The sequence below is a fragment of the Eurosta solidaginis genome, chromosome 2 (assembly GCF_040869045.1).
Source record: "Eurosta solidaginis isolate ZX-2024a chromosome 2, ASM4086904v1, whole genome shotgun sequence".
Taxonomy (NCBI): Eukaryota; Metazoa; Arthropoda; class Insecta; order Diptera; family Tephritidae; genus Eurosta; species Eurosta solidaginis.
Genome location: NC_090320.1, coordinates 263,706,432 through 263,723,303, shown reverse-complemented (window position 1 = coordinate 263,723,303; position 16,872 = coordinate 263,706,432). Strand labels below are relative to the sequence as shown.

At 38.3% G+C, this 16,872-nt stretch overlaps 1 long non-coding RNA gene across 1 annotated transcript; it reads right to left on the bottom strand.

The window, feature by feature from the left end:
• Positions 1-333: 333 nt before the first annotated feature.
• Positions 334-3,444, bottom strand: LOC137242742 (uncharacterized). The gene is made up of 2 exons (XR_010950354.1): positions 3,246-3,444; positions 334-3,018 (listed from the first exon to the last, which is right to left on the bottom strand). It is a non-coding gene; the product is annotated as an uncharacterized lncRNA (long non-coding RNA).
• Positions 3,445-16,872: the final 13,428 nt, after the last annotated feature.

The window sequence follows — 16,872 nt, the reverse complement described above, 5'->3', positions numbered from 1 at the left end:
ACAAAATAGGAGTTCATACCTGCAAGATGAGAAAAAGAAGGGAAAGCTGAAAACGATAGAAACATACGTGAGGGGCACAGTTAAGAGGGGGAAAAGATGAAGGCCTGTCCTGTCAGGTGGAGTCTACCCTCCCTCTGCAGTGCAACTTGCACCGCACCGTGGGCACTGTGCTGACCCCTATCTACTTACAGTGCCCCCAAACCTGACATTAGTCTGTCCCCTGTCACTCAGTCATTTTCCCTAAATACTCACCTTCACCTAGCCTTTCCGCGCACAAGCGCAGCACCAACACCAAAATTAAAACTTTAGCCCTGCATAATAAATGTATTAAAATTTCATCCAAACATAATTCTTATAATTTATTTACAAAATTTTTGGTTTCCAAATTACCAACTAATACCCTACTACCAGTTCAATAATTTCAACAAAACTTTGAACTCAAAGTTTACTACAAAATAATTTGCCAAGGATTCCAAAAGGCTTAACTAGTATCAATTTCTAATGTGTCTATTTACTCAAAGAAAAAAAATGCTCAAATATAATGCTGAACTTTATTACTAGCTAACATTACAAATTCATGGGAATGCAGGAAGAAGTAGATAAATTTCAAATTCAATGCAATACAATATACCTATGACTAATAGACAAAGTGTCTGAACTCAAATATAGAATTTAAAGTTTTAGGGCCACCCTAATGCACTATTATTAATAGGAGCTAATTCTAAATCCTAAAGATACAAATTCAAATAAAATAAAATAAGAGGGCGAACAAAAAAAAAATCAAGTGCCCTAATCCCTGACCTACCGCAACCGCTCAAGTAAACATAAGATCAAATATGTACAACGCAAAAGTAGGTCATCAAAGCAAAAGAATTTATATGTTTATGAAAACAAAAGGTATGTACGTAAGTGCAAATGTACGTTTGTGACGTTTTTCATGCATGTACATATGTTCGTTGCAATCTGTTTTTATTTTTCTGATTTGCTAAAGCTGGAGACATTGGTGCTTTATCGGTAACCGTATCGGTAACCTTTTAACAGCTGATTCGACCAACCTTATGAGAATCAATGCAATCGATTATTGGTGCCGCTAAAGTCGTTACCGTATCGTAGCCAACCAATTGGGTTTTGGTTTACCGTCGTAACGATAAACAGCTGATTACGTTAGGGATACGGATACAGCTATACGACATACGGCACCAATGACTCCAGCTTAATTCCTGTTCTACTTTTGCAAGAGCAAGAATCTGTGCTAACACATGTACATACTAGTTGTATTTTGATAAATTACAATGTTTCACTCAAAACACTCACCAAGTTACTCTTCTCATCCAACGGCGCCGCTGCAGTTGAGTCCGCGTGATGTAAAGAGAGAAACACTCAAACACACATATGTACATATGACCACGCTCAAACACTGATTAAGATCGCTCACTTACGATCTTGGCTAATGAGCGTATAGATAGTAATAAATGTATAGTCGTGATGGCAATATAAAAAAAAAACGTGGGTAAAAAAAACTCGTAAAAAAATAAATATGCAAGAAATTGAACAATTTTATGTGGGTGCTTATAAGCAAATCCCTAATGCTAGTGCCGGAAGGATAAGGGTAAGTTTGCCGGAAACATCCTGGCAAATATATATAAGTGTGATTTGTGCCAGCAAAAAAAAAAAGAAAGAAAGTTCAAAATTCCATAATTTCGAGTTAGCCGCGGTCTAATCGAGATGACATATAAAAAAAAAAAACGCATGTGCAGAAGTGCGGCTATAGGCAGAGCACACTGATAAAGATCGGTGTACTTAAAATATAGTAACTAGCCACAAAAGAAACGCAAAGAATCAAAAATAAAAGAATCCAAATAAATGTCAAAAGATAGGAAAATTGCAAAAGGAAAATTAATCTAAGAAATTAACAAAAAGAGCAGAGTGAAAAAAAATATTAAAAAAAAAAAAAACAAAGTGAAGTATTATTTAGACCTTATCAAAAATTTGCTTAGCGCAATTTTCCCACTAACAAGCGCAGACCTAAAGACCATTCGATCCCCGCCCTTAGCTTTTTTTTTTCCTACCAAAAATCTACATAAAAAAAGGAATATACATATGAACAGATACATATATAAACGATATGCAAGAAAAATACAAAAGGTGCAAAATAAAAGACTGTTGAAGTTAAGTTTCGATGGTTTTCTGCTGCTGCCGTTGTAGTGTGATTTGGTTGTTGGAAATGACCTCCGCTAATACCGTCTTTAGACTTCCTTATATTGTAACTTCTTAGCTGGGTGATGGTAAAAAAATTAATTTGTCGGGCTGGTTGGTGAATGAAGATGGTGTTGTTGTCGTTGTGGTGATATATTGCTGATACAATATGTGGCCGCCAACAGTAAAAGTGTTATATCGCTGCTACTGCTTATGTCGCAGGTGGTGATTGTAATGGTCAACAGTAAGAGGTATCGTACCTGTTATTGGTGTTGCACCGCCGATGCCAAAATAAGAGAACGATGTGTGGTGGCTGGTGAAAGAAAATGGTGAGCTGTCAAAGAACATGTAATGTTGTGGTATCCGTTTTGTGCCGCCTAAGAGACCAAATGAGGTATGTTGTTTCAGTTGTTGTTGTGGTGCAATATATTGCCGATGACAAAATATGTGGCCGATGGTGGAAATTGTAATTGCCAATAGAAAAAAAAGGTAGTACTTGTAACTGGCGTTGCGCCGCCGATGAAGTGGAGATGGTATAGTTGGTGTTGAGCGGTATGTCGCCAATGTGATGTAGTTGTAGTTGGGCGTTATGCCACCAAGAAAAAAATAAATACCGGTTGTGGTTGTTGCGGTATATTGCCAATAAAAAAGGTGCTGTAGTGGTTGTTGTTGTGGTGTGCGCCACCAAATTAAAAATGTAGTGTAGTGCGTGGTTGTTGTTGCCGGGCGGTATTTCGCCAAGTATAATGTATTTGTTTTTGGGCGGTACGCCGCCAAGAACCGTGCCCAGTGGGTCTTCTCCACAGAAAAATCAATTGCGTGCTGAAATTAAATGCAAAAGAAAATCTAGTTAGAAAATTCAGAGGTAAAAGCGTATTTATGTACATGTACCTATACACAGTTGCCTATGGATTTCCTGTCTGCACAGTCATATACTCATCTACATACCTATATTTGCATGTCGGAGCGTAAACGACAATGCAAGTTTTCTTTTGGCTTGCCCAGCTCCAGTCAAGCATGCCTGTAAAAAAAAAATTATGTGTTCTTACCTCTTGCAGAATTTGTTGGCAGAAAACTGCTTCCAGCTCTTTGCACGTACCGCGGAAACTTTCGACACGCACAAATTTTCAAAAATGCGATTAAATTCGCGCACTGCAAACTTTGTGAACTTTTTTTTATTGTTTTTTTTTCACTTTCGTTTAAAAGCGCGCACTTCACTTTTGAATATCACCACTAGACTTGCACTGGACACTGTTAAAACAAGACTTTGGCCCGTTGACTCAGTTTTCCCCTTCTTATAGCCACCGCCGTGGTAAGGAACGTTACCCAGAAACGGAAAATTCCTACCTATACATGCTAAACCTTCTTTTCGGCTTTCCCGTATTTTCCATCTATACAATCATGCACTCATACATCCATACGCTTACCGCTCCACAAAACGAACACCTACACATATACATTTGGTTCGTGCCTTGACCGCTCGCACTCACACGCTCATAGCCTTTCACAAATACACATCCACATACATAATACCGAACAGAACAAACACATAGTTACATATCATTCGTCAAGGCTGCTAGGTTGTTAGCAACATGGTGAAATTTTACTTATTATAACAACATGATGCCAAGCGCAACATCTTATTTCCGTTGCAACATTGTGTTCACTATAGGTACAATGTTGTCAATATTAATGTTATTCTGTTAATATTATTTTAATGGCAACATTGCGGCCACGGCACGGACCTGGACACAAAACACATAAACACATAGACGCATATACACTCTGCCACTCATTTAAGCCAGTATGGAGACAGGCTGTCGTTACATAACTTGAGTAAATTTTGAGGTATCTTAATGAAATTTGGTATGTAGGTTCGTGGGAACTCATCTCAGATCGCTATTTAATCGCTAATTATATCGAAAATTTCGAAAAAATGAAAAAGTGTTATAATTCATTACCAAAGACGTATAAAGCGATGAAACCTGGTAGGTTGGTTGACCATATGACGCAGAACAGAAAATTAGTAAAATTTTGGACAGTGGGCGTAGCACCGCCCGCTGATAACCTGATAGGATCCCTAAATGTTCCCGAAATTACCCAGAAAAAGTCCCGAAATGACCCCGACGATATCGCGGACGGATTCCGAAAACCATCCAGAAATGCCCCGAATGGGTCTCCAAAAGTTCCCGGAATAGTCAACGACACGATTATAGACTTATCCAGAGAACCACACAGAAATGATCCCTGAAGGGTACTAAAATGATCCCGAAATAGTCCCGGAAAAGTTCCGAAATGACCCTGACAGGCTCCCGGACGGATCTCAAAAACCATCTGGAAAATATCCAGGAAGGGTTCCTAAATTATCCCGACATAGTCCAGAAAAAGTTCCGAAATGTCCCCGAGGGGATCCACGACAGGTCGCGAAAACTATACAGAAATAATTCCGGAAGGGTTCTAAAATGATCTCGAAATAGTCCGGAAATGACCCTGATGGGATCCCGCACAGATCCAGAAATGATCCCGGTAGGGTTTGGGACCCTATCCCGAAAAAGTAACAAAAAATCTCGAAATGACTCCTACGGCATCACGGACGGATCCAGAAATGACCTCGGAAGGGTCCCCAAATGATCTCAAAATGATCCCGAAATGACCCTGATGGATCCGGCAAACCATCAAGAAATGATGCCGGAAGGGTCCCCAAATGATCCCGAAATAATACAGAAAAAGTCATGAAATTACCCCTAAATAGTCCACAAATGATCCCGAAATAGTCCCAAAAAGTCCCGAAATTACCCCGGTGGGTTCCCGTACAGATCCCGAAAACTATACAGAAATGATGCCGGAAAGGTCCTTAAATTATCCCCCTAATAGTCCCGAAATGACCCTGACGGGATTTTTAAGTCAAATTTTTACAAAAAATTGAATATCTTTACAGTATATAAGTAAATTATGTCAATATTCAACTCCAGTAATGATATGGTGCAACAAAATACAAAACATGGCTCCAGCCCTTTTTCATTTAATTTTTCTAGAATATTTTTAATGCCATAAGTCGAACAAAAACTTACGAATCCTTTTGAAATTTGGAAGGGGCATAGCTTCTATGGCGATAACTGTTTTCTGTGAAAATGGGCAAAATCGGTTGAAGCCACGCCAAGTTTTTATACACAGTCGACCATCTGTCCTTTCGCGTGGCCGTTAACACGATAACTTGAGCAAAAATCGATATATCTTTACTAAACTTAGTTCACGTACTTCTCTGAACTCACTTTCCCATACAACTGGAATTTTTCGTAGTCAATATATTTGAAAGTGTTAAGGCTAGACGACTGAATTAGGTGATTGGTTATATGAGACTAATCCCTATCCCCTCCAGAAAAACTGGGTATTACGAAAAAGGGGGCGTGGCACCTCCCATACAACTGAAATTTTTCGTTGTCAATATATCTGAAAGTATTAAATCTAGACGACTGAAATTAGGTACGGAGGTATATAAGACTAGTCCCTACCCCCTCGGGGAAAATTGGGGATAGCGAAAAAGGGGCGTGGTATCCCCATATCAATGGGGGTTGGGATTAGTCTATATAGTACTGCTTTTGTTTATACCCGAACGATGTCGGGTAATCTGCTAGTTACATATATAAATAAATTTGCGGTACCCGACAGATGATGTTCTGGGCCACCCTGGTCCACATTTTGGTCGATATGTCGAAAAGTCTTCACATATACAACTAATGGCCACTCCGTTTTAAACCCCTCATTAATGCCTTTAATTTGATACCCATGTCATACAAACACATTCCATTATTTCACAAAGGATGAAGGAAAATCATTCCAAAAAACATCACCCTTGTTCTACAATTTGGTCGATATTTCCCAAACGTATGTGATATGGAATTAAAAACCACTTATAAACCATCTACGAAGCCCTACGAAACCAACGCAGCTAAGCTCTCAGCTGAGTATGTAATGTTCGGTTACACCCGAACTTAGCCTTCCTTACTAGTTTTTTTTTTCGTATTGGTGTAGTAGAATAATATAAACAAAACAAATATTACTATAATGGAACGTATGGTCCTAGGAGTTTAGGTTTAATTTAGGCAGCGGTTTTATTTTTTAATATTTTTAGAATAGCTTGACCAATCTTTGCTGCATAATTAAAAGCTAGACTTGTCTAATAATTATTTGAATTATTGAATTCCTTGATACCAATAAATGAAAGCCTTGACTATTCGTCCTTATAATTTTTTTTATCGTCTAGAAAAAAAAAAAAACAGCAAAAATAAGAAATAAAAAGAGGTATACAAAAAAAAAATCTGAAATATTTCCGGCCGAATATTGACAGCCATTTAAGAAATGTATTCATAAATCATATAAATTTTAAAAGGTAAATAAATAAAAAGTCGACACGTACATGGGCCATATAATAATTAACTGTAATTGAAGTAAACTGTTTGTCATTCATTTAACCCTCAACTTACCAGCCAATTTTACATCGTCGTTTTTTATCTTTAGATATTTTATATACATAATTATTTTAATAGCTCCACAAATATTCTCGGAGCAATCTTACCTTAGCCTTCACTATAGCAGGCACCTTATCGTCGTTAACCGAACTCCATAGCGCCCGACTTTGGGGCTGAGCTATTAAGGGCCTACACCGAAATCAGGGTGTTAAGCGGACCGTATCTATTGGATGATTTTCAGCCAGGGGGTATTTTCGGCTGTATTTGAACGGTGCCTTCCCGATAACAGGCCGCCTCGGGAAGTAATGACGGCCATATTACAGCAAGGGACACTGTTGTGGCGGACGGTTTTTATCCCGAATTTTTTTAAATTAGACCGCTGCGCCCGCCTTGTCGGGCAGGTGATCGTACGACCAAGATGATTTCAAAAACTTTAAAACAAAGTACCGGTGAAAAGGAAAGGGCGATGGCATCGCAAGTTGGAGGAAGAAATTGCTACTAAATGTCTGCGGTAGCAAAATTTTGCCGATAAGCGTGTTTTTTACAAAATCAAAGCAAAATCTCTTGCAAGAATACATTAATTGCGCTAAAACCATTTGACCAAATTCAAACAATTGCTGAATTACGTTCAATTGTTAGAAATTGTTCAAGTATAGATATGTTTTTCTTTAAAAATAGCCAAATAAACGTTTATTTAAAAAGGGTTATATAAGATAATGTAAATTTTGTGTGTTTATAATATATATATAAATAGGCGATCAAGCGGCTAAGTGTGATTTTTGCTCAGTAGTCGAGTTATAACAACGCTCTGCAATTAAGAACTTCTCTGTTATATATAGGTGTAAAAACAGTCGGATATATCCAGCTCACACAACCCAGATTAAATGATGCTACCGCACTAAGTTGTCCATCCACAAAGCCCGGTGCCACAAAATCTTCAACGCACACATCAGCTGTAAACTGGGCAGCATAAATTACTGATTTCTGGCTTCGTCGCATCGTCTAAAAATTTTAGAACGTCTATATTATATATAGGTGTAAAAACAGTCGGATAAATCCAGCTCTCACAACCCAAATTAAATGATGCTACCGCACTAAGTTGTCCATTCACAACGCCCGGTGCCCCAAAATCTTCAACGCACACATGAGCTGTAAACTGAGCAGCACAAATTACTGATTCTGACAAAGTTATTCCTGCTATTCTATAACGATTCACACAATCATTATATTGTAACGAATGCAAGAGAGTAGATTGGAGTATATTCGAAGTCTCACCATTTTGTTCAGTTTTCCAACCCCATCCACTAACTCTCATCTCTGTGCGTCTATCAAATAAACAATCGGAATATTGTATCGTGTCTACTCTTTCCTTAACACGGTTAAACATTTCATGCACTTTCATCACAGCAATATCCATATGTTTTGTTTCTGGATCATAATTACAATGTTTATATACAGCATCCACAGTGCGCCATTGTACAAGATCGCTTATGTCATGAAAACTCGTTAGACCAGCTGCAACAACGAAAAAGTTCTTATCGATATTTACCACGCAATTTGCGGCTGTAACCACGTGCAGCAAAGTGACTAATGAACCGACACAGTGATTTTTGCCGTCAAAACGTATTGATACTAAATAAGGACTTTCCTTTATATTCCAATCTCGGCCACCTCTTATGCGATATTCCGAGTTCGTATATTGCAAAAACCAGCTTAGCATAACAAACACGAGCGCGAAATTATTGCGAAAATTCATTATAGTTTAAGACTACTTCCAACGCTTTTCAGTATAAATTACACCAAGATCAATTTTGTGAACGCTATTTATACATAATTGGGTGTGTTAACAAAAAAATAAGCAAACACGTTTCGTTTTAGATTCCAGGAATTTGAGCCATAAAAATACTTCCACATTTGAATTAAAGCTTTTGATAGAATTGAAAATTTTTTTTTTTCATTCAACCCATTTAACCTTGAATAAATTTTTGGTTAGAAGTGCGCAATTAAAATTTCAATGCTTTTAATGAATACAAAATATTTACACAGCTTTTTAAATATAAAGTACACCAAGATCAATTTTGTGGAGCTATTTATATATAATTGGGTGTGGGAATGAAAAATAAGCAGAAACGTTTCCATTCTAGATTCCAGGAATTTGAACAATAAAAATACTTCCTCATTTAAAGCTATTAAAATAATGGAAAATTTTATTATTTTTTTTTCATTCAACCAATTTAACCTTGAGTAAATTTTTGGTTAGAAGTGCGTAAATAAAATTTCAATGTTTAAGGTTAGATGGTAGCTGCCCTGATAAGGAAAGCTCACATGGACAACACGAAAGTCCGTTGTAATACCACATACAACAAAAATAAGTGTGACGTAGATCTAGCTAATTAGAAAATCGTTGGGTAGCAACGATAAAGTTCCGAATGATACCGATCTCAACCGTGGATAAATCCTCAGGAGATCCAAGTGAGTCGCGACCGAGGTACTTTCTCCTGGTTCTGGCAAAAGCTGGGCAATCAAGAATAAAGTGATTTGGTGATTCCACCTCATCATCCTCCATACAGCTACAGCAGGATGGAATTTTCAGTATATTGAGACGTACAGCGTGGATACCCATGGGACAGTGCCCTGTCAAAACCCCAATACCCAAAACCCCAAACCCCTAACCGTAGTAATCAGCCAACATAAATTTGCGGCTTACATTTAGCTCTTGACAAAAGACCCCCCCCCCCCCCCCCCCCAACCTATCCGTCCCACTTCGACCCATCCGCGAACAAGTTAACCAGTCCCCCGCCCCAGATAATTCCTATTCCACACTCCTCTCTCGTTGGAATGACTGGATTGAAGATTGTATAAGGAGCAGTTATCAGAATACAATAGTCCGTGCTTTCCGGGATAAAGTCGAAACTGGTAAGAAGGCTAGAGTGTCCGGAGTCAGAAAGACCACAGCCCATATCACGAAGTCTAACCAACGACCGGGCCGCGTCTGCCTTTCGCGCAATATCTACTGGATGTATGTTAAGCATAACGTTCAGTACCAAAGTAGGTGTTGTTCCGAGAGCGCCGCTGATACCGATCAGAGCCGTCCGTTGCATTGACACTAACATTTTGGAGGTGGTGTGTCCAGTGCTTTCCACCAGACTGTGTACTACTCCTGGCGAGAGTCCTCATATTTTTCCAATAGCCCCCTGCAGCAGTACAAGGCAACGGCTGCCCTCCTGGCCCTATATTCCAAATTGGGTCTCCAGGACAGTTTCTTGTCCAAACAATTCCCAAATATTTAACCCTATATAAGTGCCAACGGTACCCCTCCAATCGAGGGAGTTCTGAAATCGGACATCTTACATCTCCTTGTAAAAAGAACCAGTTCCGTTTTTCTCGGGTTGACCGCCAATCCACATGATCCAGCCCACCTAGCCACAGTATCTAAGTAGCCCTGCAGAACATCGCGCACGGCGCACAGAAATTTGCCTCTAACTAAGATACCGAGGTCATCTGAATAGGCAACCACAAGACAGCCATTGGCTTGCAATTCCACAAGAAGCTCGTTGACGACCAAAATCCAGAGCAGAGGGGATAGGACACCCCATGTGGCGTGCCCCTGCACACCTTCCTCTTAATTATAGCCCCTCCCCACTCCGATGCGACAATTCTGCTGCATAGAAGTTTGCTAATAAATTGAACAGAGCCGCCTCGACTTCTAAACCCACCAGAGCTCTTTTGATTGCCCTCGATAAGACATTGTTAAAAGCCACCTCGTGCAGGACGTGGTAACTAATCAGGCGTGACAGTTCGTCACTATGGCCGATCTAAGACTGATAACAGCCCCTGAACCAGAGCCTGGAACCACGTGTGATATCCAAGCCAAGTATCTTAGCCCCCAATGCCCTTAATGAATACAAAATATTTACATAGCTCTTTAAGTATAAAGTACACCAAGATCAATTTTGTGAACGCTATTTATACATAATTGGGTGTGTGAATGAAAAATAAGCAGAAACGTTTCCATTCTACTTTCCAGGAATTTGAACAATAAAAACACTTCCTCATTTGAATTAAAGCTTTTGAAGGAACGGAAAATTTTATTTATTTTTTTTTTCATTCAACCTATTTAACCTTAAGTAAATTTTTGGTTAGAAGTGCGTAATTAAAATTTCAATGCCCTTAATGATGAAAAATATTGACACTGCTTTTTAAAAGAACATTTCTATAGAAATTTCTCATTACATTAGCTTTATATTTTTATGAAAAGAACAAAGCATAGACTTAATTACCCGGGCACTATCAGACAAGTCTCATTTGTTAGCCTATGGGTACTGTCTGCCCGTACGGAAATTCTTACGGATTTTATAATTTTTTACACTCTAATACAATATTCTTATTTTTATACTCAGTTGAGCAGAGCTCACATATTATATTAACTTTGATTGGATAACGGTTGGTTGTACAGGTATAAAGGAATCGAGATAGATATAGACTTCCATATATCAAAATCATCAGTATCGAAAAAAAAGTTCGATTGAGCCATGTCCGTCCGGCCGTCCGTCTGCCCGTTAACACGATAACTTGAGTAAATTTTCAGGTATCTTGATGAAACTTCGTATGTAGGTTCCTGGGCACTCATCTCAGATCGCTATTTAAAATGAACGACATCGGACTATAACCACGCCCACTTTTTCGATATCGAAAATTTCGAAACACCGAAAAAGTGCGATAATTCATTACCAAATACGGATTAAGTGATGAAACTTGGTAGGTGGGTTGAACTTATGACGCAGAATAGAAAACTAGTAAAATTTTGGACAATGCGCGTGGCGCCGCTCACTTTTAAAAGAAGGTAATTAGAAGTTTTGCAAGCTGTAATTTGTCAGTCGTTGAAGATATCATGATGAAATTTGGCAAGAACGTTATTCTTATTACTATATGCATGCTTAACAAAAATTAGCAACATCGGAGAACGACCATGCCCACTTTTAAAAAAAAAAATTTTTAAAGTCAAATTTTAAAAGAAAAGTTAATATCTTTACAGTATATAAGTAAATTACGTCAACATACAATTCCAGTAATGATATAGTGCAACAAAATACAAAAATAAAAGAAAATTTCAGAATGGGCGTGGCTCCGCGCTTTTTCATTTAATTTGCCCGGGATACTTTTAATGCCATAAATTCGAACAAAAATTTTCCAATCATTGTGAAATTTGGTAGGGGCTTAGACTCTAGGACGATAACTGTTTTCTGTCAAAAAGGGCGAAATCGGTTCAAGCCGCGCCCAGTTTTTATACACAGTCGACCGTCTGTCCTTACGCTCGGCCGTTAACACGATAACTTGAGCAAAAATCGATATATCTTTACTAAACTCAGTTCACGTACTTATCTGAACTCACTTTGTATTGGTGTAAAAAATGGCCGAAATCCGACTATGACCACGCCCACTTTTTCGATATCGAAAATTACGAAAAATGAAAAAAATGCCATAATTATATACCAAATACGAAAAAAGGGATGAAACATGGTAGTTGTTTTGGTGTATTGACACAAAATATAACTTTAGAAAAAAACTTGGTAAAACGGGTGTGACACTTACCATATTAAGTAGAAGAAAATTAAAAAGTTTTGCAGGGCGAAATCAAAAGCCCTTAGAATCTTGGAAGGAATACTGTTCGTGGTATTACATATATAAAAAAATTAGCGGTACCCGACAGATGATTTTCTGGGTCACCCTGGTCCACATTTTGGTCGATATCTGGAAAACGCCTTCACATATATAACTACCACAACTCCCTTTTAAAACCCTCATTAATACCTTTAATTTAATACCCATATCGTACAAACACATTCTAGAGTCACCCCTGGTCCACGTTTATGGCGATATCTCGAAAAGGCGTCCACATATAGAACTAAGGCCTACTCCCTTTTAAAATACTCATTAACACCTTTCAGTTGATACCCATATCGAGCAAGCAAATTCTAAAGTCACCCCTGGTCCAACTTTATGGCGATATCTCGAAAAGGCGTCCACCTATAGAACTAAGGCCCACTCCCTTTTAAAATACTCATTAACACCTTTCATTTGATACCCATATTGTGCACACAAATTCTAGAGTCACCCCTGGTCCACCTTTATGGCGATATCTCGAAAAGGCGTCCACCTATAGAACTAAGGCCCACTCCCTTTTAAAATACTCATTAACACCTTTCATTTGATACCCAAATCGTACAAACAAATTCTAGAGTCACCCCTGTCAAACCTTTATGGCGATATCTTGAAAAGGCGTCCACCTATAGAACTAAGGCCCACTCCCTTTTAAAATACTCATTAACGTCTTTAATTTGATACCCATATCGTACAAAAAAATTCTAGAGTCACCCCTAGAACTAAGGCCCACTCCTTTTTAAAATACTCATTAACACCTTTCATTTGATACCCATATTGTAAAACCAAATTTTAGAGTCACCCCTGGTCCACTTTTATGGCGATATCTCGAAAAGGAGTCCACCTATAGAACTAGGGCCCACTCTCTTTTAAAATAGTCATTAACACCTTTGATTTGATACCCATATCGTACAAAAAAATTCTAGAGTCACCCCTGGCCCACCTTTATGGCGATATCCCGAAAAGGCGACCATCCATAGAACTAAGGCCCACTCCCTTTTAAAATACTTATTAACAACTTTCATTTGATACCCATATTGTACAAACGCATTCTAGAGTCAACCCTGTTCCACCTTTGTAACGATATTCCGAAAAGGCGTCCACCTATAGAACTAAGGCCCACTCCCTTTTAAAATACTCATTAACACCTTTCATTTGATACCCATATTGTACAAACGCATTCTAGAGTCACCTCTGGTCCACTTTTATGGCGATATCTCAAAAAGGTGTCCACCTATAGAACTAAGGCCCACTCCCTCTTAAAATACTCTTTAATACCTTCCATTTGATACCCATGTCATACAGACACATTCCAGGGTTACTCTAGGTTCATTTTCCTACATGGTGATTTTCCCTTATTTTGTCTCCACAGCTCTCAACTAAGTTTGTAATGTTCGGTTGCACCCGAACTTAGCCTTCCTTACTTGTTTTTTTTCGTTTTCGTGTTGTAGAATAATAAAAACAAGTAAGGAAGGTTAAGTTCGGGTGTAACCGAACATTACTCAGTTGAGAGCTTCTTGACAACATAAGGGAAAATAACCATGTAGGAAAATGAACCGAGGGAAACCCTGGAATGTGTTTGTATGACATGTGTATCAAATGAAAGGCATGAAAGAGTATTTTATGAGGCAGTGGGCCATAGTTCTATAGGTGGACGCCATTTAGGGTTATAGCCATAAAGGTGGATCAGGTTGACTCTAGGATGCGTTTGTACGATATGGGTATCAAATGAAAGGTGTTAATGAGTATTTTAAAAGGGAGTAATCCTTAGTTCCATAGGTGGAAGCCGTTTCGAAATACCGCCATAAAGGTGGACCAGGGGTGACCCTAGAATTTGTTTGTACAATATGGGTATCAAAAGAATGGTGTTAACGAGTATTTTAAAAGGGAGTAATCCTTAGTTCCATAGGTGGACGCCGTTTCGAGATATCGCCATAAAGGTGGACCAGGGGTGACCCTAGAATTTGTTTGTATAATATGGGTATCAAAAGAAAGGTGTTAGTGAGTATTTTAAAAGCGAGTGATGCTTAGTTCCACAGGTGGACGCCGTTTCGAGATATCGCCATAAAGGTGGACCAGGTGTGACCCTAGAATTTGTTTGTACGATATGGGTATCAAATTAAAGGTATTAAGGAGGGTTTTAAAAGGGAGTGGTGGTAGTTGTATAGGTGGTCGCCTTTTCGAGATATCGCCATAAAGGTGGACCAGGGGTGACTCTAGAATGCGTTTGTACGATATGGGTATCAAATGAAAGGTGTTAATGAGTATTCTAAAAGGGAGTAATCCTTAGTTCCATAGGTGGACGCCGTTTCGAGATACCGCCATAAAGGTGGACCATGGGTGACCCTAGAATTTGTTTGTACAATATGGGTATCAAAAGAAAGGTGTTAATGAGTGTTTTAAAAGGGAGTAATCCTTAGTTCCATAGGTGGACGCCGTTTCGAGATATCGCCATAAGGTGGACCAGGGGTGACCCTAGAATTTGTTTGTACAATATGGGTATAAAAAGAAAGGTGTTAATGAGTATTTTAAAAGGGAGTGGGTCTTAGTTCTATAGGTGGACGCCGTTTCGAAATATCGCCATAAAGGTGGACCAGGTGTGACTCTAGAATGAGTTTGTACGATATGGGTATCAAATTAAAGGTATTAATGAGAGTTTTAAAAGGGAGTGGTGGTAGTTGTATATGTGAAGGCGTTTTCCAGATCGCGACCAAAATGTGGACCAGGGTGACACAGAACATCATCTGTTGGATACCGCTAATTTATTTATATATGTAATACCTGCCAAGATTTTAAGGGTTTTTTATTTCGCCCTGCGGAACTTTTTCATTTTCTTCTACTTAATATGGTAGATGTCACAACCATTTTAGAAAGTTTTTCCCAAAGATATATTTCGCCTCAATAAAACAATCCAATTACCTTACCATGTTTCATCCCTTTTTTCGTATTTGGTATAGAATTATGGCATTTTTTTCATTTTTCGTAATTTTCGATATCGAAAAAGTGGGCGTGGTCATTGTCGGATTTCGTTCATTTTTCATACCAAAATAAAGTGAGTTCAAGTAAGCACGTGAACTAACTTCATTAAAGATATGACGATTTTTGCTCAAGTTATCGTGTTAACGGCCATGCGGAAGGACAGACGGACGACTGTGTATAAAAACCGGTCGTGGCGTAAACCGATTTCGCCCGTTTTCACAGAAAACAGTTATCATCATAAAATCTATGCCCCTACCAAATTTCAAAAGGATTGGTTAATTTTTGTTCGACTTATGGCGTTAAAAGTATCCTAGACAAATTAAATGAAAAAGGGCGGAGCCACGCCCATTTTGAAATTTTCTTTTAGTTTTGTATTTTGTTGCACCATGTCATTACTGGAGTTGAATGTTGACATAATTTACTTATATACTGTAAAAATATTAAATTTTTTGTTAAAATTTTACTTTAAAAAAAAATTTTTTTTAAAAGTGGGCGTGGTCCTTCTCCGATTTTTCTAATTTTTATTAGGCGTACATATAGTAATAGGGGTAACGTCCCTGCCAAATTTCATCATGATATCTTCAACGACTGACAAATTACAGCTTGCAAAAGTTATAAATTGCCTTCTTTTAAAAGTGGGCGGTGCCACGCCCATTGTCCAACATTTTACTAATTTTCTATTCTGCGTCATAAATTCAACTCATCTACCAAGTTTCGTCGCTTTATCTGTCTTTGGTAATGAATTATCGCACTTTTTCGGTTTTACGAAATTTTCGATATCGAAAAAGTGGGCGTGGTTATAGTCCGATATCGTTCATTTTAAATAGCGATCTGAGATGAGTGCTCAGGAACTTACGTACCAAATTTCATCAAGTTACCTCAAAATTTACTCAAGTTATCGTGTTAACGGACGGACGGACGGACGGACATGCGGTAATCCGTAACGGCATAAACTAATCGAGACAGATATAGACTTCTATATATCAAAATGATCTGCACGAAAAAAGAAATTTATTTAGCCATGTCCGTCCTTCCGTCCGTCCGTAAACACGATAACTTGAATAAATTTTAAGGTATCTTGATAAAATTTGTTATGTAGGTTCCTGGGAACCCATCTCAGATCGCTGTTTAAAATGAACGAAATCAGACTATAACCACGCCCAATTTTTCGATATCGAAAATTTCGAAAAACCCAAAAAGCTTATCGCGCTTCATTCATTACCAAAGACGGATAAGGAGATGAAGCTTAGTAGGTGGGTTGACCTTATGACGTAGAATAGAAAATTGGTAAAGTTTTGGACAATGGGTGTGACACCGCCCACTTCTGAAAGAAGGTAATTTGAAAGTTTTGCAAGCCGTAATTTGGCAGTCGTTGAAGATATCATGATGAAATTTGGCAAGAGCGTTACTCCTATTGCTATATGTGTGCTAAATAAAAATTAGCCAAATCGGATGACGAACACGCCCACTTTTAAACAAATTTTTTTTTTAAGTCAAATTATAACATAAAATTGGTTATCTTTACAGTATATAAGTAAATTGTGTCAACATTCATTTTTCATTTAAT